This window comes from Cavia porcellus, unplaced genomic scaffold (genome assembly GCF_034190915.1).
Source record: "Cavia porcellus strain 051 isolate PalLab524CR breed Dunkin Hartley unplaced genomic scaffold, mCavPor4.1 scaffold_4, whole genome shotgun sequence".
Classification (NCBI taxonomy): domain Eukaryota; kingdom Metazoa; phylum Chordata; class Mammalia; order Rodentia; family Caviidae; genus Cavia; species Cavia porcellus.
In genome coordinates, this window is record NW_026947487.1 from 60,100,412 (window position 1) to 60,123,951 (window position 23,540).

A 23,540-nucleotide genomic window follows, 5' to 3' on the forward strand; every position below is an offset into this window, starting at 1 on the left:
TATGATCCCATTATGTAGTTCAGGCTGGCTTTGAATGCCTGGCATGATCTCATTTTAAAGATGAGAGCACTAAGGCTTTTATCTGCCAGGTAATTTGTGAATGGTGCAGCTCTCTGGACCTGGTTAAGTAACTGCCTGATTCTGGAGTCTGTCCTCCTCTTTTTTTAAGTGCCTCATGCAGTGTGTGGTACTGAGTGCTCCCCTGGGACCAGGGAGTGCCATGAGATGCATAGACCAAAGGATACTCCTAGGGATGCCAAACCAGTATCCAACCCAAACTCACCCAAGACAACCAGGCAGCAAGCTGGGGAAGGGTGAGGCAGGCCCACCCCCGAGTTTCTATGGTGATAGTTGTCTGGGGGCCAATACTTCGGCGATCCTGTTTGCGGATACCCACACCATTGCTCTCAGTCCCTAGCCTGGGCTACTTGTCCTCATTCTACTACTTCCCATCATTCCTGCCGCAAGTTTATCTGACCCCTGTCCAGCGCCCTTAAAGTGCCTGTTTCTAAAGGGCATAGAGAGTTCTGGATTTAGTTTCTGACTCAAGTTCTCAGTGCCTGCTAAGTGTACTAAGCAACCTCTCTGCAGAAAACATTTGAATTTTAAAGTGGGATTCCCAAAAACTACTGTGTAATTCAGCTAGTCAATTACTAAATGCCTAGTGGGTGCTGATCCCAGTAAGAGGGACTGCCAGGCAGGGCAAACAAAAGGAGGAGGGAGCAGCAAGATTAACCAGTGCCACCCTCACTTCAAGGACCTCCACGGTGACTTGGGGGAAATGGTCATGTTTACATCTCAGAAGCATGCAACAAAAATTAGTAAGGGCTAATCAAGATGTAATCAAAGCCTGGAGCCTTCCAAGGAGGCATAAAACCGTTCTGATTATAGGGACAGGCAAGGAAGTAAGCAGGATTGGGACCAATGCCACGCATAAGCAGTGCTGGGCTAAACATTATAGAATAAGATTTGACTGGGCAGAAAATGAAGAGATGTGGACCCAGTTAGACAGCAGCATGATTAAGGGCGGAGTCCCCAGGCAGCTTTCCCTGCTCACAGTGGTAGGGAAAGTGCCCAGGGTGGGAAGACCTTGCTGAGGGAAGGGAGTGCAGAACAAAGCCCATGTGCAGGTAGGTATAGTCATGTCACCAGCAACTGCCTTCAGGGGGCCTATTTTCTTCTGAATTCTATGTACTTTATTAATAAAAGCAAGTCTCTTATTAAGATGAATTGAGGAACTGGGTGTGGTTATGCAAGCCTGTAATGCTAGCACTCTGGAAGCCTGAGGCAGGAGGATCACAAGTTCAAGCCCAGCTTGGGCAACTTGGTGACTTACTGAGACATTATCTCAAAACTTAAAACAATAATTAATAATAATACAATAATAATAAGAGGAAAAGCCATAGGGATGTAGCTCAGTGCAAAGGCCCTGTGTTCACATCCTCAGTACCAACAGGGAAAAATAAAAGAAAGTAAAAGAAAAAGATGTCTGGAGGATTTGCTCTGCTGGACACCTGGCACACATTTGCACTGCAAGGTAAAGAAGCTCTGTTAGCTGCAAAGGATTTCCATGTTCCTGTTCTACTTCTGAGCAGACTTGGAACTTGACCAGACATTCTCTAAGCACAGCAGAATTTAGCTCCACTCCACACTGGCCAGCTGCCTGACCCCTGACAAGGTTTTCCCACTCCTGGAGCTCGGGATTCTCATCTGGCAGATGAAATGCAGGTGCATTAGAGCTGTCTCAGGTGTTTGGCAAGAGTGTGGAGGGGGGCATCTGGAAAGTACCTACCACAGAGTTCGGCTGTGGTCTGTACTTAGTTGTTACCTATAATTCTTCCAAAACACAGTTTGCTGAAGGTAATGTATTACTCCCAAGGTATATCAGAGACTGAGAGAAAAGCTGCATTTCATTTGGCTTCTGCCACCTGGCAAATTCATCTTTTCCCCCAAACCATCAGTTAAAGCTTCAACTTGGTAATTTCTTTGTACCGCAGTATGCATTTTTCGATGTTCCACAACATACTCCTCTTCCAGGAAGCTTTCCCAGATCTCTTACACCCACAGATATTTTCCTAGGCAGATGCCTAGCTGGCCTTAATCTTCACTGCTCACTGTTACTGCTCTGGCCCAAGAAGACAGCTCATTTCATCATCACAGTCCACAGGTGGTGGGACAGGGTAGGGGGCATGGACAGGGGGGACATAGTGTTAAGGAGTCTCTGACAGTGCTGGGGTGCAGCCTGCACCCACAAATGCAAATTCCACCAGTCAGCAGTGCCGCTCTCCTCATTTTATCACCCATTTTCCTTCTGAAGTTTGTGTCAGGACTGAAATCCTACTCCCGGACTAATTTCTTGAGAATTTTATTGTTCTGACGTTAAAAAAAAAAAATCTGCCACAATTCATCTTTCATTGTCTCCTGACTCTGTATCACTACATTTTAAGGTATTTGGGGTTTAGGGCTTAAAAAAAAAATCATCAAGTATTTAAATCAATCTTCCTCCTCTTTATGGATAGCAACTCAAGCCTGCTGATTAACTTTTCAATCAAAGCTGCCTGCAACACACAGGCAAGTGCAAGAAGCAGCTATTGCAGCTTTGGCAACAGGAAAGCAGGCACTCAGTCCAATCCCCCTACCACCCCAGTTTCTAGTCACCACTCTTAAGAGGTAGCAACTGCTGGGCTGCCCCAGTGCCACTGCTCCTGGTGCCTGGTACAGAAAGATTCACTACTGTCCCTGCGTTTCCCGTATGCCTCTGTGCTTGCTGGAATTTCTGAAGCACCCCTACTATGTACAGAGCTGTGCATTTGAAAGGAGAGAAAAAGCACAACACCCAAAATAATTTTCTCATCTTTCCTTTGCTTCCTCCTACTCTTGCAACATTCGAGAGATCTGACTCATATGCCCTTTAACAGATCCTGATCCCTCAATAGGCAGATAGAGAGATGTAGTCTTTTTTGTACCAGATATCATTCACAGTACTTACCCCAAAAGGGAAAGTACATTGTAGTAATCATAATTATAATAATCATAATCTGATGGATAGCCAGCACTGTCTGAGGGCCCTGTGCCGAACTGTCACGTGTGACTTCCCAGCCTGCACAGGACTTTTTACGTATGTATGGGTTATAGTTCTCCATATTTTTCATTAAGAGAACTCAAACATAGAGTTAAACAACTTCTCAAAGGTCGTACAGCCAAAAATCATCGAGCCTCCTCTCTTACACACTAGTTTGCTGGGCTCCTTGACTTCTTGCTGTTTTCTCTGAGAACTCCTTGGTCTCCTGATTGCCCAGCAAGCTGCCCCAAAGGTGCTTGCAAATCCTCCAGTCAGTTGTTCTTTCAATAGATTTCAATAAATGTGTCTGAGTTGAGCCTGACCACTGCAGGTCTCCAGAATAGAGCAGCAAATCAGATCACCAGAGTCCTAGTCCTTATGAGGCTTGGTCTCTCATAGATGTAGTGCTCTATTTGGCTTCAATGTGTGCTGTGACAAACATTGTTTTCCAGACCTTAATCTTAGCTGATTTTCTGCTTTCCTGAGGAACGGTGTAATAAACCTCAACTTACACAGAGCCTAAGAAGTGCAAGATCATGTTGGCCATTGCCCCATGAGTAGCTACCATGCATGTGTCCCAGAATTCAGATTACAAAGACAAATGATCTTTTCTTAAGGGGCAGTAGAAAGAGAAAGCCAAAGAAGTATCATTCTGGCAATTAAACTACAAAAAATAGGACTAGTGATAGGGACAGTCGCTTATAGAGAGTCAATATTTCCTAACATTGAGGAAAGGTTTTAACCTATTTTGTTTGCCACCAACATCAAATGTCTCCCATAGCAGGTCACACTGGCACACCTGTAACCCCAGCTACTGGAGAAGCTGAGGTCAGAAGATCAAAATGTGGAGATCAGCCAGGTGGTACAACTTAGCAAGACCTCATCTCAAATTAAAATATATCAGGCTAGGGACATAGCTCGACACTCAAGCACTTTCCTAGCATATGTGAAGTGCAGTACTAACAACAATAAAGTCCTTAGATTGTGAACTTCTGAATGGTGAAACTGAGACACTGGTAGTTAAGCCAATCAATAGCATGAGTTCTGGTTTCCATAGGCAAGCAGCTGGCTTCCCATAGCCACAGTGCTATCATCATTTGGAGATCTTTAGTAATTACTGGTTCTTTCCGGAAGTCACCTTCGCCATCAGTATCATGAGAAAGTCTGCTTCAGGCTTCTCATGCAGTATCTGTGTGACATTTGCCCAGTTTCCCTGGCACACGTTATAGTTGGGTGCTTCTGTGAAAGTCATGGATGCATACCGCACACCCTTCATACCTACTGGTCCCCACTCGGTGAAGCCAGAACATGCACAGATCTCCCCTGGGAATAAGGAGAAAATCCCTCCGAAAGGGCTGGTCTAAGGCAAGCCGTAATGCACACACCTCAAAAGGCACCCAGGCAAATCTTGCCAAACTGCATCACATTACCCATCTACTAGAGTGCCAAGAGCCTTTTGTCCAAAGGTAACGAAGAGCTTCTGATGATGATGGGCGAGTTCTCCTGGACTCAAATTTCAATATTCACACTGATTTCTATTCTCATTATTTAATTTCCTTCTCATCAGACAGAATTGAATACCAAATACCTTTCCCAGGTCTTCCAAAGTCCACTCACTAGAGTGCTTTGTTTCCAACTTACATAAAAGTTCAAATTTCCTCTTCCCTTACTCAAGTTTCTGCCAAAACAGTCATCAGCGATGAAATTTTTGAAGATAATTAGCATATCAGATATCTATAATAAGCTAATCATGTATTTCTTGGATTGTGCGTCTCTGGTTAGCTGTTATTAATCACAAATATTATTCGTGTCACTTGTAATATTGCTGCTGTTGGGTGTTTTTATGCTTGAAGGATTCCATCTAAAGTCCTTAGCTATGGCAACGGGGCCCCCCCACACCCCCTCCCAGGTATGAGAGGCAAGATTTGATGGTGTCTTGTTGAACAGGGTAAACCTTTGGGGGAAACAACATTAAGGGAAGTAATTATCCATTCACACTGGGCTGCCTACAAATAAAGTGAGAAAATCACCTTCTCAGAACTCACATGAAAAACATAATGTAGTTAATATTAAATAAAGAGATTGAGCAACCCAGCCTCTTTTTACAGTGTGTGCTGATGTGTCCTTGATCAGGAGCTGTTTTGTTTATGATTAATGAATGACTCACCTTGAGCTGTGTTCCGTTCAATGCATACCTCATTATGAATTTGAAGCGGTCATTTGTTCCATGGATTTAAAATAAGAATCTCTTTGTATGCTCAGAAGGTTAAGAGTTTGATATTGGTGCAAAATTGGGGCAAAGAGAACTTGGAAATATGCAGTTTAGGTGGTAGCAACAGTTCCTCTTTAACTTTCAGAGTTTGGAAAAAAATTCTAACCTTGGGCTCTGATTTCAAATAGACCCTAAAGTAGATCCTGGGTGGTTTGGATCCAGTTTACTTATGGTGACGGAACTGTTCTATGGTACCGTGAATCAGAAGGCAAGACTGATATGGGGGAGTGGAAGGGGATGGTGGAGGAAAGAAGAAGGGCTTTCCTTGCTGTTGGAAGAGTGTATAGAGGGGAATTCAAAGTGCACAAAAATAAACCAAATGTGTGCAAAATCTCGAGGACCATGTGCCTAGGTAGGCTCTATACTTTTTCCACTATGTTTTCCTTTAAAACTATTCTGTGTTCATTCTGGTTTAGCTTCATTTCTACTTTAATGTCAGAATGAGCAAAAATTTCAGTATAGCTTACTGTTAAACTTTAGGCTCACTTAAGTAGAACTGGGCCTTGTCCATGAGATTCTCTTCTATTTTCCTCTTTAAAACCTTTTGGTATATTCATTGTGACTCATGTTAATTTCTATTCCATTGGCAATATAAGCAGTAATTTGCAATATACAATAATTTACCAGGTCTTACAAAACCCACCCAAGATTATATTTAGGTTTAAAACTCTATGGGTTTTTGCTTGTTTGTTTTGTTTTGTCTTTTGCAAGATTTCTGAAAGAACTATAGATATTGCTCACAATGCAGATATAGATTTTGTTTTGGAATTCAGATGATAGGCTACTCCCCAAAAAGGAAGTTTATATGTTGGACATATGACCCCAAATTGGGAAGGGAGCATTTTAGAACCCCATCAACTCCAGTAGGGCACACACAAATGTGTGGCCTGACCCACCTGCTGGCTTCACCATGACTCAGTTAATGATTTTTCCACACAGGTATGTGTGTTCACTTGTGCATTCAAATGAGGACTTGTCACGCAGAAATAAAAGTGTATGCATGGACAGAGCTTGGTGATTGACTAGGATCCCCCCTTTATGGTAGACATAGCTCATTAATCACCCAGCCGACTGTTTTTAGTCCAGTTATTTCTTTATGTGTGAGAGAAATTCTGTCCTTTGATCATAACCATTAAGGTGAGATTAACTAACCTGAACATTAGCCCTGATTCTATCACTAGTTGTGTGACCTTGGCCAGATCATTTCCTCTCTCTGGGCTTCAGAGATGTGGCTATAAAATGAGAGCTCTGGACTGGTAAATTTTAAAATTCTTTACCATCAATGTTCTGTGTTCTATGGTTTTATTTTTAGAAACAATGTCCCCCTTGTCAATCCTCTATGATTCTGTTTGAATATAGGAATACCAGCACAAGCTAGAAAACACCTCCACTTTACTATATGACTTGGTGATATTCGAGTTGTTCTTCCCAAAATTAAACTCTGGGGATGAATGTTCGTTCGGTCCTCCTCCACAGCCTCCAGGTGCCTCAGGTGCCTTCGAGCACCTGTCACACTGAAATCATTAAGGTTTCACTGAGTACTGTCATTAAGTGCCATCACACCTAAGCAACACACTGCAACAAACAAATATTCAATTATTAAAGCTAGAAATAAAGATCCCTTTTATTTTCTGACTTAATCAGTGAAAATGCAAGTAGAATAATATGATTTTGAGGGAAGACACCAAGCACAGTCTCCTCATAAATATTTGAACACACCATGGCTACTTCTAATACAAAGTGAACTTCCGAAGATTTAAATAGGTTTTCATAAGAAAGTTTCTTAAAATTATCATAAAACATGGTTTAAACACTCAGGACAGAAACAGTAATAATATGCTTCTAAAATCTATCATAAAGTACCATAAATTGGAGAAAATAGAGGAGTCAGAAGATGGCTTAGGGCTCCCTCACTATATGTAACACTGGCAATTGTTATCTTTAAGTTTGGGCTAGAAACCTAGTTAAGCCAGACTGGAAACAGTGAAGTGCTGAACAGACAAGCAAGCAAATAAAATAATCCCTTAGGTTTTAAGATAAGGATTCTGCACAAGTTTTTCATCCTCATGATCACAAAGTAGCTGCTATACCTCTATAATCTGCACCCAATAATATTTTCTTACATGGCAAAGAATATAATTCTTAGCCCAACTCCCACCCATAGAACCCCAAGGACTATCCTGGAAGATTCAACAGAAAAGGAGAATTGAACAAGAGTTGGTGTGACCATTTATTTTTGTCTATTACAGATCCCTAGCATCACACTACTAGTGAGTGACATAATTTTCACATGATGCTTGGTATTTCTTTCTTTTATAATGCCTTGTATTTATTGCCTGAGAAATTCAAGCTGAAGAGCTGGAATTTCCCCCTTACAAGGATTTATCATATCCTTTATGAGCATTCAAGTGACTGAGAAAAAAGCCAGGGAATGTGGTATGGGCTTATAATCTTAGCACACTGGGAGGCTGAGGCAGAAGAATAGCAAGTTCAAGCCCAGCGCAGGTGACTTAACAAGATCCTGTCTCCAAATAAAAAATGGGTTAGGGAGGTAACTCAGTGCACATGCCCTGGGGTCATTCTCCAGGACTGAAAAACAAATAACACAAAACAAAATAAAAAAATAGATGTATGCAAAGAGTCTGAATACTCCATCTTTCTTTCTATGATGCAGAAAAGCCTAAAGAATTACCTTTCTCTCAGTTACCTTTCCCATCTTCATATTATCCAATTCTGAGGAAGAGCTCCTCAAAGTATTATGTAATGTCAGTCTGTGCAAGAGATTCCACACTGACCACCCCTCCTGTGGAAAAATAGAATTCATCTCACTCTCGCCAGGGATTAGCCTGAGCAGTGGAACCAAGAATTCGTTGTTTGGAACTGGATCTCACAGAGGATGTTTGCTGCATTTTCCAGGATAGATCTGTTTCCACCTTTGCTAATAATGCTCTGCTTTTCTTTTATACAATCGCATGTCATTCTTTTGGTCCATAGAGTTCAGTGTGATCTTCATTACCAAAAACCAAAGGTGCCTTGTAACGTAGACAAACCCAGTCACTGCACCCTCTTCAGAGTGACCAGGTCAAGCATGTCATGTGATTACGATGAATGAAAGAGTGCTTTCCTTGGGCTTCAGTTGGAATTGTAGAAAAAGATGCTTTCTCCAACTCCTGGGGAGTGGGGAACAGGCTGGTATCATGAACAGGAAGTTGTCTCTACAACTCACTTCCAAGGGAAGCCTGGCAATACCAAGCTAAGGAAGCAGGGAGGGGAGAAAAAGGAAAAATTCTAACAATCTCTTCATCCCCTGATTCCAATCTCGCCTGCTCTTTTCAAATACCCATGACAATCTCTCTCTCTCTCTCTCTCTCTCTCTCTCTCTCTCTCTCTCTGTCTCTCTCTCTGTCTCTCTCTCTCTCTCTCTCTCTCTCTCTCTCCCCCCTTTGAGGTGAAGCCCATATATGTGAGTTAAATGGTTAAATGTCTGGTCACTTGCAGTTGGAATGACTCAAAATGCATATCTAAAAATTACAATCATCCCTTACGTGTGTATGATGGTTTCTGATCTGCAGGGCTCTTGTACATTTCCCTCTCATTTAATCATTGCTGCCAACTGTAGGGAGTTGGTGTCAACCCAGTATGCACATACAAGACCATGAGCTAACTGGAACCATGACACTTGCAGTCTGGGCACTCTTCTAGTGGTTCCTGAGTGCTATCCTCATAATAACTGCTAGAGATGTAGTGCACAAGTCTAATATCACTCCTGTCCTCTCCACAATTTATTGTGAGAATCTGTTTGTATACATGCAAGGAAAGGGCAGCTCCAAAAGCCAAAGGCTTTTCCCTGAAGACTTCATAATTAAATTGAACTCAAAAGGATGAGTTGGGGAAAGAAAAGAAAAAACAGAATTTCAGGGTGAGGAAAGAGGAGATGCAAATGCCTGGAGACAGGAAGTAGAATATGTTAAAGGAATTCCAAGACACTCAGCACAGCTAGAGCCCAGAGAACAAGGACATTTGTGAAGGACCAGGACACAGACAAAGGAAGAATTCAGATTCCGTCTTCATGTAGAGACACGGTAGGCTTTTGAGTAGTGGTGTGACATGACCTTACTGCACAAGAAGGATAACGCTCGTGCTATAATGAATGGGGAAAATGGATTGGAGAGTAAGAGTGGATTCGGGAAGAAGTCACATTTGCCTAGTACAGCTTATAGATTAACATTATTTCTACCCACTGAGCTGGGTCCCTTGTGTCAGGCTATAAAGCCAGTAATCATCAAACTCTGCTGAGAATGTATAGAGACCCCAAAGTCATATACAGTCAGCCACCATGCATTGTAGTTTATAAACAAAAGCACATTTTTCAAAGTAGAAATATTATTATTCTTCAATTGCTAAAATCTGACAGATGGCATTTTCTATGCCTTCAGCCTGGCATCCACCACCCCCACCCCACCCCTTTATAAATAGTTACACAATTCTTTAATGTGATTCAGGCAAAAATCTACTTGTTATTTGCGTTGCAAAGTTCAAAAACTATATTGTGTCATCACTTTTAAAAAATGTATGACGAGAACACTTAGCAAATTACAGAAACCTTTGAACTCTAGTTTGTTGAATATTGTAGTTTATGTTTTCTGTAATTTGTCCTGAACTATTTGTACCTAGATTATTAATCTATAACCAAACAGAACTCTGACTGGACAAGCCTTTGCTCTGAATGGATGATGCCAGGAACATGACCAAATCTATTATCTTTTCTTTGAATTCTATTAATATATTTATTTCACGCCTTTATTCTGGCTTCTTTCCTCCTTTATATTTCATGGAAAACTCTCCAGATAAGATCAGAACTGTTTTGTCATTCATCACGAGTCATCAAGCGTGGCTCAGAAGCAGAGTTCGAAAACATATTTTTCTCCACTCAGAAGCCAAAAAAGAACTGTTAGTCATGGCTTTTTGCCTGAGTATTCATATATTTAAATGGGTTATGATGTCAGATTGCTCCTTTTATGAATTCATGTTATAAATTAATAGACATTCATGGAGACTGTAACATGGACAAGCTGTGGATAGATAACTTTTGAGCTTGGCTGCTAGTCAGAGAGAGCTGATGTGCCAGCAGATCAGGGCAGCACATTGGATAGGAGCCCTCATGCCAGGCTTTGAGAGAGTACATGTCTCAGTTTCCTCATCTGTCCAACTAGCACAACAACAGCGTATACATCATGAAGCATTAATTCTGAATAATCCAATGGATGGCCATTGAGCATCAACTATGTGCTGGCACCCTCACCAACCCTGGGATGCTAAGTCTACATCCTATGGAGCTGACTTTCTCATAAGAGAAAGGAAAACCAGCAAATCAATCACTTGGGTAAGATCAGATGGTGACACTTCAATGGTAAAAAGTGAAACAATAAATCAGAAAGAGAAGTGCAAAGTACTTCAGATAGGCTTTAGATGGGCTTGGATAGGTTTTCCCTTTGGATGGTGGACATTAGAATTCAGCCATTGATGAGAAGAAAGAGTCAGCCATGGGAAGATTCAGAAAAACAGAAGGCCATATAGAAGGAGTCTCAGATATGAAACTGAAGGAAAAGCTAGTGTTGGAACTACAGGAGTGGACAAGAAGGAGCTAGTGGAGATGGTGGTGGGCAGGCCGGCAGCAGCTGGACTTCAGTCCACGTGCAGTGGAAAATCACTCATGTGCTTTACCCAGACTTACAGTCACTTGATCAGTGACAATAGAAAGATGGCCTCTCAGCTCCCACAGATTAGCCTGTAGCTCACACAAGGCAGGCATTGAGTGGACAATGGTTGAAAGTATGTGCATTGGTTACAAGAGTGTTTGGAGATCCTGAAAAGACATCTCCAAGATGATGCATGGATGCTCCCCAACTCTAGGAATAGTACATGCCTGAGACATCGGCCCTCCTCCTTCTCTTTCCACATCTGTAGTTCATCTGGAGAAAAAGGATGGGAGGAAAGAGAGCACACTACTTCCCTTCCAGGGTGGCCACCTGCAAGTCGCACAGATCACTTCCACTCATTTCCCATGGATGGACCTAACTGTAGGGCCACAAAGGACAGCTGGGAAGTATAGTTTTTGCTGTAAAATTATGTGCCAAGTTATATTTTATTATTGTAAAAAAATATTTGAAGGATAATTTTGGTTCCTGCTACAGTTTCCAATCTCTAGCAAAAGTGAAGGAAGTCACTCTGGAGATCAATATGAAAGTTCAACAAAGAGCTACAAATAGAGCTACCAAATGTCTACTTATACTACCCTTGAGCATATACCCTCCCAAAATTAAAGACAGTATACTACAGGAATTCCTGACTACCCATGTTGATTGCAGCAGAATTCATAATAGCCAGGATATAGAACCAGCCTAAGTACCCATCAACAGTTGAATGAATAAAGAAAATGTGGCACATGTACGGAATGGAGTATCATTCAGCCACAAATAATAATGAATCATTTTATTGGCAGCAATATGGACAGAACTAAAGATTGTCATGTTAAGCAAAACAAGGCTCAGAAAAACAAGAATCACTCGTTTGCTCTAATATGTGAAATCTTAAGGAGGAGGAGAAAGGAGGAGGAAGAAGAGAAATGCAAAATAAGAGAAAGACTACTGGATAAGAGGACTGAAATAAAGTAGGAGAGAAAGGTGCACTGGGAGGCCAGAGATGATCAAAATATGTTATATGTATGTAAGAAAAGGGAAAATGTAGCCCAACATTTTCAGAAATACCTTTAACCCATAGAAAACCAACTCTGTTAAAAGAAGTTCTGTTCTCAGAGGACTGACTGTTAATAAAATAACAAGAAAAATAATTAAAAACAATGGTGAATTGAGATATCATCATATACTGATAATCCTTTCCTATACAATCTTCAGCTCTGTGACATAGACAAATATCAGACTGTTTTCTAATATTAAAATGACTAATCAAGCAAGTTATTTGTATCTGTCTCTCTTAGGGCTACTTTTTAAGTTGTTTTCCTGGAAGTGGAGATAAATTTTTACTGTTTTATTCATATTTCTTCTTGACCCTGAGGGCAACTTCAAGCAAGATGTTTGTTGTTTTGCATCTTAGGCAAAATAATTATAATCCATCCATTTTAAATGCATACATTTAAAGCAATTATCTTCAGGGAAATTTAATCCATGATCCACTTTTTTGTGATATCAGTATATGCACAAAGATCATTTTCCTATGTTCTGAGTTCCTTACTATGTGTGTTTAGCGGACTGACATTTGAAAGTTACACTCTGCCCATCTTTCAGGAAGAAAAATACGATTGTATCTACAAAGTGCTGACAGAGTCAGGGCTTTAGCAATTGACCTGCAGGCTTAATCATTGCAGATGGTCAGATATGATACTGCAGGCCTACCACTGTGTGATGGAAAAAGAACTGGGATTAAAGTGGAGAGAGCAGCATCCTGGCTGTGCCCATGCCTTCCCCCATGATCTTAAATCACTCTTTTTCCCTCGTACTAGGATTCCTCATCTGCAGAATGAGGGGTGGAGCCATCTCTGCATGAAACAATGCCTGGCACAGCACTGCCACTTCAGCACCATTGGCCCATGCAGACATCACTAATCAATCACAGCATTTTTGTCTTTTCTGCCAAGACCTAGTGTAAAATTACTCTCAAAACAATTCTCACTCTTCTATGGTTGAACCAAAAGATGAAACCTTTCTCATTTCCTGAATTAGATAGTTTCTAAGATGTCTGTTAGCTTTAACATATTAGAATCTGATAAAGCAAACAGCATAAAAAAAAAAGAAAGGAAATTTAAGCTCAATTGATAAATATATCAATCTGGTGTGTGGCAATTTGCAATTTAACAAGTTTGCTGACCTTTGTTTCTGAAAAAAGATGAAGCACACATTTTTGAAAAAACAGTGTGTTATTTCCACCATTTTAAACCCAGAGACAGTGGAGTTTATAAATGCAAATTATTGGGCTGGGGATTTAGCTCAGTGGCCTAAGGGCCTGCCTGGCAAGCAAAGAGTCATGAGTTCAATCTCCTGGATAAAAAAAAAAAACCATATATATGTGTGTGTGTGTGTGTGTGTGTGTGTGTGTGTGTGTGTGAGAGAGAGAGAGAGAGAGAAAATATATATTGGTGACATTCCTATTTTTTATAACTAAATTCAGCTTCTGTGGAAATATAAAACATGGATCCAATTCCTTATTTCCCAAGAGTTAATTCTGACAGTTTTCAGAGGCCTTACAAAAATTATCATTTTCCATATAGACTCAAATTTGAGTTTTACGACATTAATAAGTAGTAGGAGTGTCTCCACATAGGAGTGAAGAGTAAACCTTGGACTTGAGGCTCACTTCTCCCTAGTGACTGTCGCTAAGTGATACAGTGATGCCTACACTGGCCTGGGGAGAGAGGAAGGGACACAAACCCTTTCTTGAATTCCTTTAGGCAGCTCACCCAAGCTGTTTCCAGGTGCTGGGAAACATTCCAGCTCCTTATCCCCTAGGAGCTCCACCGAGTACCTTGCTAGAACTCTCTAAATAGTCATTACCTAGAAGATCAAGAGCAAAGACAAGCTAGAGTTCCGACTTCTGCCTGACCACGGTCTACCTCATGCATTCTTTTTTCTATGGATATAATGTATGGATCCTTCTGGAATTCATGTGTTGGAACTCCCAAGGTCTTTCAGGACCCCAGAAGTAGAACCCTTTGGAAGTGATTAAGTCATGAAGGATTTGCTATCCTGAATGGGATTAGTGTCATGATAACAGAGGCCTCTGTGGGCTGCCCAGATTTTACCCTTCCATAATGGAAGAATACAGCATTCATACCTTCCAGAGGGCACAGAAGCCAGGCACCTTCTTGGAATGAAAGTTAAGCTTTTACCAGACACTGAATCTTTTGATCCCTTGATTTTGCCTTTCTCAGACTCCAAAACTTCAAGCAATGAATTTCCATGACTTATAAATTGTTCAAATTACCATATTTGGTTGTAGCAGAAAGAATGAGCTAAGACATCTATTTTCTCTTCCATCTTCCTGGATGAGTGATATAAAAAACATTGCCTCTTCCAAGAGGCTTGGACACACCTCTAGGCTCTGTGTACAACAGAGTTCCGTACACTCAAAAGAGATGAAAACTTTTTTTCTTTTGAGACGGGATCTTGCTATGTAGCCCAGGCTAGCCTCAAACTCATAACAATCCTCCTGCTAGGGCCTCCCAAGTGCTGGGATTACAGGTGTGTGTCACCAAGCCCAGGTCTGAGATGGAAACTACTTCAGTGACTGGAGTGACTCAGTTTTAAAAGCTACACTTCTGACTGTGGTGAGGACTGCTTTTCCAGAGGTACTATGCAACAGAAAGGTCTGAGGATCTACTTCAAATGGAAGATTGAAAACACAGCACCTGGTTGGGTTCTAGGATTCTGCATTTCTAATGCAGAGCCCTTGCCTTGCATGGGTGACATCTTCAGTTTGATCCTCAGCACTTAACACAAAAGGGTTACTTTGAGCTCAAAGCAATGTGAGTCCTTGAAATCCCTTATTTGCCTAAAAGCCCCCAAAATATCTTTTGATGGTCACAACTCCCTCCTCAAGAGCACTTCTAATCTTTGCTTCTCAGAAATGGAAAACCAGGACCACATTCAAACAGAATGTATCGTCACAAGCCTATCATATTTGTTATCTGTTCTCATAAAGGCCTGTTTATCTTTCCAAAAAATCATTTGCTTTTTGCTTTTTCCCCCCATATCTTCCCTAGTAAACTCCAGATGCTAACCACCTCTTTCAGTTACTCTTCACTGAGTTATTCTGTGTATATGCTCTGAATGTGTTAATAAAATGAATATACTTTTCTCTTGAAAATGTGTTTGTTGGTAGATAATTTAATTTGCAGGCCTGTAGACTTTGAACCTATAAGGGTAGAGGAAAACTCTATCCTTGCCCACACCAACAAACTCCCAGCGGATCCTGATGCTTTTCACCCCAAATTACAGGTAGCCAAGATGGGTGCCCTGCTGGAGAACCAGGTGAAACGATAGCACATTCATGAAAAACAACGAAGTATCTGCTCAGCCCGTGGCTGTCAGTGTCTATGTAACCCCTTATTTGCTCACATTTGAAGTTCAGAAAGCCCAGAGCCAGAACTAAGCAAAGAACAGAAAAAAGCACATTGAGCAAAAAGTCTAAGTCCAAGATACCAAGCATGAAGAGCCAGCACAGGAGACCAGCGCTGAGTGACCAGTCATGGGAGCCAGACTCCAAGGGCAAGTTTGAAATTCCAGCTCATTTCTGCAGAACTGACCGATTGGAAAAGGATTTTGGAAACATGTCAGATGCCAAAGTAAGCCTGTGTGTCCTGAAGCAGCAAAGCTTTATGCGTGTGTGGTAGGTGCCAGATTTAGCAAATAAAAATGTGGGATACTCAGCTAAATTCAAATTTCAGATAAACAATAAATATTTTTAACATAAGTATATCTCACATGATAATTGGGATATACTAATACTCAAAAGTTATTTTATTGTTATTATTTCAACCTGAAACTTAAATATAACTTTAAAAACTGCGCTCTTTTAATGCTAAAATGGCCACATGTGCAGGGTTTGGATATCTTCAACTCCCTGAAGGCTGGTGGGAAGCCATCCTCCTAGGAATCCTCAGAAACAATGCTGCTGCTTGTCTCCCACCTCCAGAGTCTCGGATATAATTGATTTAGAATTTACTACTCCTGAAACATTTAAAAATCCAAGAGATTATAAGGCATAGCCATGGTTGACAACCACTGAATGAGACTCACTTCTTCTAGAATAACTGAGAGGTAGCATTTGAGCCAGCTGAGTCAGGAAAGTTCTGGAAAGTTTCAAATAAAATGACCAAGTAATCTCAAAAAGCAATGACCCTTCCTGTCATGTGAAGTGCAAAAATACCGATAAAAAGGAAAAAGAAAAAAAAAATTAGCTTGGTGTCCTAAAGGCAATATGTTTTCAGACAAAACAGGAGAGCAAGGCACTTAGATGGGAGGGACTACAGAGAGATCATTAGGAGCAAATGAGGACCTAAACTGATCATCACTTCCTGCCTCCAGCTCTAAAATTCTAGAAATGCTTATTTATCAGCTTACATGCAAAATGGCTCACAGGATAACACAGCAAGGTAGTTCCCCAAAGCAAAATCCAGTAAGGTCTAGTGTCCACTTAATTGCCTTGTGCCACTGAACTTCGGGCTCTGATACTACACTACTGTTGTATTAGCTGCCCCCACTTAGGGAAGCCGAGTAATGGGCGCACAGGCCTTCACAGTGCTATTTTGGCAGTTTCTATTGAGTGCATAACTAGTTCAAAATAGTTTTCCAATCAGTGAACGCATGCAACCATTTTCCCATTTTGCAAGATGGAAGGCAGACAGGTAAGCGTCACCGGGGAGGGGGCTTCTCCTCTTGCTCACCACCTGGGTGGGGATATCACTTCTCAGGGATTCTCCTGTCCTCTTGGCAGTGGAGAGGACCGTGGCAGCCCTGTCTCGACGTGTGTTTACAAACAGTGAACAGGGCCAGTTGGTCACACTGACAATAAAGCAGCCTGAGCTCTCCCAGGCAGGCCAGTTCCTAGAAGGGAGGCCACGTCATCATTTTCCAGTGTTAATTAGCAATACAATGAACTAGTAATAAAAATGAAAGCCGATACTGCGACAAACCGAGATGCCGGCCGTGGCCTGCGGTGACTCTGTTTGTGGGTGTTGAGTGTGTGTGTGTATTTTTAGATAACGACTTATTCTGCATGTGGTAATTAGGGCCCCAAGGGAGTTGCGAGTTTTTTCTTTTTTTTTTTTTTTCCAGGGTTGGCAAGTGGAACAAGGAGGCAACTAAAATTCCCACACATCTGGGGCAAGCGCAATACTGCACTCCAATTTCCTGTCGGCGCCACTGGCTTCTTTCAGAATTACTTGCTAAGTAAATGATTGTTATAAGACGATGAAGATTCGGTCAATCAAATTAACCCCTTTTGTCCATTCCCTCCCTCCCCCAGCCCAACGGTCTCTTCATTTGCCTAAACTCAGGGGCTCTGGACAATTGAGCCAGCCAGAGGCCCCAGCCCTCCGAGCTCCGGCCGGTGTAACCTGAGCATGATCGAGGCCCCCAATTGTTTTGCTAATCAAGATTATTGGCCCATTGAGATGTGGAGGCGCAGCCTGGCTGACAAAAATTGTCAGTTTCCCATGAAATAGTTCTGTCACTTCAGCCTGGGTGCTGGCAACTATTAACATATAAATGAAGTTTCTCTCTCCTTCGCACCCCCCCCTTCCCCTCTTCAGCCATCATCCAAATGGATGCAGAGAAAATATAAACACCCCCACCCCGGCTCCAAGGCCTTCTGTGTGCTTAAATCCTACCAGTTTCTTTCTCCCGGCCTAGAAATCCAGTGGGCCGGGCAGGCTGGGGAGAAAAGGGTTGGGGGCTGGGAGGAACTCATTTGCACAAAACTGCTTTTAAGGATTGAAGCTGCCAGGCCCTAGTCTCCCGCTGACTGCCACAAGGGGACTGGCGGAGCCCGAGAGGGTACAAATGGCCTTGTGACTGCCAAGGCAGACCTCCAAGGCAGCCTTGGGGACAAAATGGTAAAGACAACACGGGGCTTGAAAGAGATGTCTTGGCTCAGAGGTCAAACACCAGGATCTCCTACTGGCTTGGCTGCCAAGTAGCCCCTGTGTCACTTTAATCACACCCTGTACTGGGGTGAGAATAAGTTCCACTGAGCCTGGGGTGAGCTTGCCTGTGCTTCCCTTTACAATCAGGGTGGCCTTGCTCATAGCAGAGCTGAGGCAGGAGGCTCTATGACTTGATAAGATGCTGCCCAAATAAATAACTGACTGGGGATGTAGCCCTGTAGTAAGGTTCTAGAGTCAATTCCCAATACGGAAAGAAAAAAAGCAAGAAGGGAAGAAAAGCTCACATCTGCCTGAGTCCTGGGACATATAGCTAGGGATACAGGGAAGACTAACTACTTTCATTATACACATGTATATTATCTCAAGCACGTTGCTGAAAAATAAAAACAATGGCAAAATGAAATAATTATGCATATAATTTTGCATATATACATTAAAATTTCAAGCATTTTTGTAAAGGTAAATAGTGTATAATGTAAAATTCAAATGTGTGTGTGTGTGTGTGTGTGTGTGTGTGTGTGTGTGTGTGTCTGTGTCTGCAAGTCATGGCAGTGTTAGCCACTTGGTGCTAACTTTGATCTCTGGAAGGGAAGTTCTGCTATGAGAAGCCTTGTGGAGCTCCAGAAGCCCCCAGTCTGATTCTGCAAATGGACTCAGTGAGCTTTGAAGGTGAGGCTCCTCAGTGGGGTCCTTCCGCCCCAGCTCCTTTCTGCTACCCAGGGACATAGTCAGAGTTCTGCAGCTTGCAGTGCCAGGGTTGTGAGCCTCCCCCACCCTCAGTTCTAGCTTGCCACACCTGCCACTCTGCTTCCTGCTGCCTGGTGGGTACAGGGTTCTCAGGAAGCCCAATCAGAAGAACCCCAGGGCCTAGGAAAGCACCTCAAGCCTGTGTCTCTCAGCGCCATTATGACTTCTTCCCAAAGGAGGCTTCCTGATCAGCAGGACCTGGCCCAAAACATTTTCTTGATGTGTGGTTACTTATCTGTTAGTGAAACTCATCTGTTAGTGAAACTCTGAGACTTGTTTTTGAAATCAGAAGTCATTTCTAATTTATTTGACAAGATTGAATTTTTCATCTTAACAATGTAGAATATTAGTGTACAGAAATTTTCACTATTAAAATAAAAATTAGATTTTCAGAAAAAGCTCTTTAGTCATTAAATTTTTCTGGACTCAAAAAACTGGTTAGCTCCCTGGCCTTATGACTCTAGATACTTATTTAATTTCTTGGTTTCTTAGTTTGTTTCTCGGTAAAATAACAAAAATAAGATTAGCTTACTCATAAGTCAGGAAGAATATACAAAATTACATTTATGAATGCCTAGGTAGTATTTGGTGTGTAGTAAGTACAATGTTTGTGTTGAGGAACTCAGTAGGAAAAATTCAGTAACAGTCCTTTTATTTATTCATGGTTTCATTTATGATCACTATAAATAGCAAAGCAGTTTTCATTTCATGGTAGTAATTTAAGTTTTCATATAAAGTAAATTTATTTAAGTAAAATATGGAGTCAATTTAAAGAAAGATACTGGAAGTTATAATATGAAGAACTATGACTGATAAAACCTAATGTTGGTATAGAAATGACTGAAGTTTGGAAAACACTGTTATAGAGGTAAATTTGGTGAGGATTCTTACATGTCTATCCCCAAAGTATCAAACCATGCAATGAGTTTTTAAAATTCTCTGTTAATATTGTTCACATACCTTTGAATTTTTATGGCAATTTGGAATTGACATTTGTTTGAAGTGAAATGTGTCTACCCACAAATTTATTATACTGAAGCCCTAAACCTAAATGACTGCACTTGGAGAAAAGGCCTTTGAGGACCTATGAAAATTCCATAAGGTCATAGAAGTAGAACCCTAATCCAACAGAACAGGAAGTCTGCCCTGGAAGTTCCCATTCTCCCTCCCCAGCTAGTCAATTTTTTCTCTGCTTCCTGCCTGCTCTGCTGTGAGCAGCTTTCTAGGACAGCGGGGCTTCCATCCTGCTGCTTCTGCATTTGAACTCACCAACTACAGACCAAAATTTCACAAACTGTGAGCCAAAATAAACTGTCCTTCAAATTATGGGTGTCAGGTATTGTGTCACAGATAGGTATCAGGAAAAATCAATTCTGCAGAAGCTTAGGTCTTGGACTTCCAGTACCCAGAACTACGCAGAGCTAAGTTTTTCTTGTGTAAGCCACCCAGCCTGTGATACTTTGTTATGATGGTTCTAGCAGTCTAGCGCATTTTTGTGTAGTAAGATGGGAAGAGAATTCATCAGAAAGTTTTTTTCTAGAGTTACGGTGAGTTTGAATTATGACAAACAAACCCCACACACACACACACACACAAAAACCTCCAGAAATTATAATATGACAGAGATAATCACACAATGGCCAAGCCCTTGTAGTGAACAAACACTTGTTTTCCTCTAGTTTCATATATAGAAGCCTAATCTCTGTGATGGCATTAACAAGTGGAGACTTTTGGAGGTGGTTAGGTCATGAAGATGGAGTCCTCATGAATGGCGTTAGTGCCATAAAAGAAAAGGTCAGTCTCAGCTGAGGTCGCCCTTGTCTGTGATCCTTATATTTTGAGAGGCCAGGGTGGGAGTATTCCAAATTGGAGCCCAAACCAAACAACTTGGCAAAACTCTGTCTCAAAATAATAAATGAAAAGTGTTTGGGAAGATAGGTTAATGTGAGTATCCTGGATTCAATCTCCAGAACAGGAGGAGGAGGAGGAGAAGGAAGAGCAAGGAGAGGAAAAAGAGGAGGAAAGGGAAGGAAAAAAAGAAAGGAGAGAATAAGAGGAAAAGGATGAGGAATGGGCAAGCTAGCTTGCTCTCTTGAAAGAAAAAAAGGCACCAGAAAAAGGCAAGTCACCAGTCTGCGGCCTGGAAAAACGTCCTCACCAGAATCCCATCATGCTGACAACCTGATCTCAGTTCTTCCCACATCCAGGATTACAGGAAAATGAACTGCTGTTTCTCAACCTTCAGCCTACGCTGCTTTGCTATGGCAGTGTGTATGAGCAAGACACCTCTTCACCAGAACAACACGGCTACGAGTGGCTGAAATGTGCTGACTGCTGCCCACCAGACATTCTTGGCGCCATGCTGGCTGTGTGAGTGGTATCGCTTGCTGCTACACATCTGGGGAACAAACTTTAGCCATGTGAGAAAACGATGGGTCAGTGCCACAGGCAAGAAGGACAGAAGTTGTATTCTGAACCTGCTCTTTTTGCCCTTAAAACAATGCTTCAATCCCTTTCACCTGTTTGCTGGCAACATTTTCTAAATGCAAGAATCTTGATCAGGGAAATCTAGAAGGGTCAACAAGCAGTCTGACCTTGCAGTGAGGTCAGAGGACCCACTGGAGGGCTCTGGGCACCAGCAAGCCCCCCTCAGCTCTCCTGCAGACCACACACTTTGTAAAGTAAGTATGGGGCTCCCTAGAAGCAACCAACATTGGCAGGGATGAAGTAGTTAGCATTTCAAAGTATTCGTTTTCATTTTCTTCTTTGCCAGGGTGAGAACCACTGGGGGACAAAATGAGCCCCTCCTTTCTTTTAGTCTCAGCCAGGAGGGATCTTCACAGAGAAAGCCACACCAGCACATCCTGCAACTGCTCCCCAGATACAGCCAGTTCCGCCCTCCCCAGTGACCCCTTCATGAGGCTTGTGTCATCAGTGTGGTGACTCAGCCTTCCCAACACCCCCAGCAAGTCAACACCGGGACCTCCCTTACAGGAATCAATGAGCACACATTGCTGGTAATTTCTCCATTGGCAGATCACATTAAAATTAAAAAGCCCCTTTTGTGGGATGTAAGAACAGGTTCAAGACACCCAGGTAACAAAGAAAGGAGGAGGCTGCCAGCGTATCCCAGAACTTTGCCATTGGGCTCGGTGGCCAATAGCTCCCTGCAACATGGCAGAGTCCTACAGGTGAAACACACATCTGGGTTCAAAGACTGAAACACAAAATAAGGTCAAATGTCCCACTGTTTTTTGCATTGATCACAAATGAAGTGATGAAATTTTGGATTTATTAGCTTAAATATGGCACTATTAAAATGAACACTTGTGTATTTTTTTGCTACTGTAAAGGCCTCTCCTGTTTCTTTAAATATTTCTCCTCATTCATCACCGTATTTTATCTTCTCTCTCATACTTGTCATACTCTGAATTTCTGTTAACATATATTCCTTTGTTCGTAGGTTTCTGCTTCTCCTTTTGCTCAGAGGTTTCTGCCTGTCCTTCTGGGACAGAAGTCCCCTGGAGGCAGGGGCTCTGTCTGCTACTGTTGGCTGCCTTGTCTCCAGTATCCAGTGCCAGTCACAACAAATAGCTTTCCATTGCATGAGGGAGAAAAGAGCCCCCATAGGCAGCCCTACTCTTAGCATCTCGGGCCACCAGGAGGAAATGACCACTTTGTTGCTTGTACTGAGGTCATTTAGATATAAGCCCTTCAGCGACCCTGTAGCACATTATGTTACTTACATGTTTACCTGTCAGTCTCAAGCAGACTCGCACAAGTCACCAGACACTCACCTCTTAAGCAGACTTGTAGGAGACGCCTGTAAGTATTCTATGTTAGAACAGAGCAGGCAACAGTTAAAACCAGATTCATGGCTTAAAACAGAAGAAAGCATCAGAATATCACACAGTTTCTTATCCATTGTTTTTTTGAAAATTTCAAAGAACTCAATATAGGCACATTATTTCATTATTATCTCATATATAGGTATAACACAGATAATGTGGTCTCTGGTCTTTCATAATTTAATTTTTTTGCCTTGTGTCAAATCACTTATTTTTGCATGCTTCATAAGCTCCTAGATTCAGCCCATTCAAAACTAAACTCTAGGACAGACAAAGTGATGCATTTCTATCTTCTCGGTGCTTGGGAGGTTGAAGCAAGAGGACTGCAAATTTGCAGCCAGTCTGTGCAATTTAATATGACCCTGTCTCAAAATACAAAAACAAACAAACAAAAAATAAACTCCTTACCTCCTCACTCTCAACCTGCTTGTCTCCCATCTCTTTAAAAGGCGCACCCAGCTATACCAGCCAAAAGCCTTGCAGCTGTCCTTGATTCCTTCTCCAGATTTTGCCTTGTGAATGCCTCTCAAATCCATCCACTTCTCTCATCCTGCTCTAAACTGTCATTATCTCTCACCTACTGCATTCTTCTCCAAGGTAACCCCTTTTGAGCTTTGCCAATGCAGGCCTTAAGCTACTGCCAGAATTATCTCTCCCCCTCCAGCTATGTTGAGATTACAAGTATTCAAAGTACAAATTTGGTTAAGTTGTAACATATGTACACATCTATGAAACAATGAGTCAAGATAATCATCACTAAAATTTCAACATTTTTAATGATCAACTTCGTTCTCTCTCATTCCTTGGATCCCAGACAGACACATTTTGCATTCTGTCACCATAGATAAGTTTGCATTTCCTAGAATTTTATATAAATGAGTCAGTCACACATTATGCATTTTGGAGGGGCGGGGGTCTGGCTTCCCTCACTCA

General features: G+C 41.9%; 1 long non-coding RNA gene across 1 annotated transcript in view; it reads right to left on the bottom strand.

The window, feature by feature from the left end:
• Positions 1-23,254, bottom strand: part of LOC111753836 (uncharacterized) — a 46,668-nt gene extending 23,414 nt beyond the window's left edge. The window contains exons 1-2 of the long non-coding RNA XR_002788618.2: positions 23,016-23,254; positions 22,557-22,593 (exon numbers count right to left, since the gene is read on the bottom strand). This is a non-coding gene — a long non-coding RNA (uncharacterized LOC111753836). The remainder of the gene's footprint in view (positions 1-22,556; positions 22,594-23,015) is intronic.
• Between the last annotated feature and the right edge of the window lie 286 nt (positions 23,255-23,540).